This window comes from Acanthisitta chloris, unplaced genomic scaffold (genome assembly GCF_000695815.1).
Source record: "Acanthisitta chloris isolate BGI_N310 unplaced genomic scaffold, ASM69581v1 scaffold45072, whole genome shotgun sequence".
Taxonomy (NCBI): Eukaryota; Metazoa; Chordata; class Aves; order Passeriformes; family Acanthisittidae; genus Acanthisitta; species Acanthisitta chloris.
In genome coordinates, this window is record NW_008659573.1 from 1 (window position 1) to 684 (window position 684).

Below are 684 nucleotides of genomic sequence, written 5' to 3' on the forward strand. Positions count from 1 at the left end.
TAAGCACATACAAAACCTTAGTCTTAATCCGTTTCTCTAAATCTGCAATGTAAGTTTCTCCTGTGAGGTCATACAAAAAATAATTGAAAAAAAAACAGAAAAAAAGGTGAAACCACCAACCCAAGCCTGTATCTTGCCACCTTGGAGAGTCTCCTAGAGACAGAGTGATCAAACTAAAAACAGAAGTATTTAACATATTTTTATTGCAATTATTTTAATCTACAAGTCAGAAACAGTTCCCCACATACTAGACTCATCTTTTTCACTACTCATTTGATTTTGCTAGAGGAAACTAATGTTTGGTTCAAAGTCAATCGAAAGCCATAAAAATGCAAACATAAAGCTATTTGTCCTCCTTACCATAGACATCCTGGATGAAGATCTTCTTCTAACAGGATTCACTGTAACGGGCTGAGTTTGTCTACAGAAGAAATTTTTTGATAAGAAATGATTCTTAACAACAGCAAGACCTATTTCAAACACTGGAAAGTGCTCTCAATTTCAATTAAAAATCATTCCACGTTTCTTGGAGCTAGGCCTGTGTTAAATAGTCCTCCCCAACAGTCTCAAAAGGAAAGAGCTCAGTGCATACACCACCATTGCAACCAGTATGAGCAAAATCACAAAGCCAGGATCAAAATATCCCAGTTATTTCTCTGCCTTTTCTCTATGAAGCATAAAAAG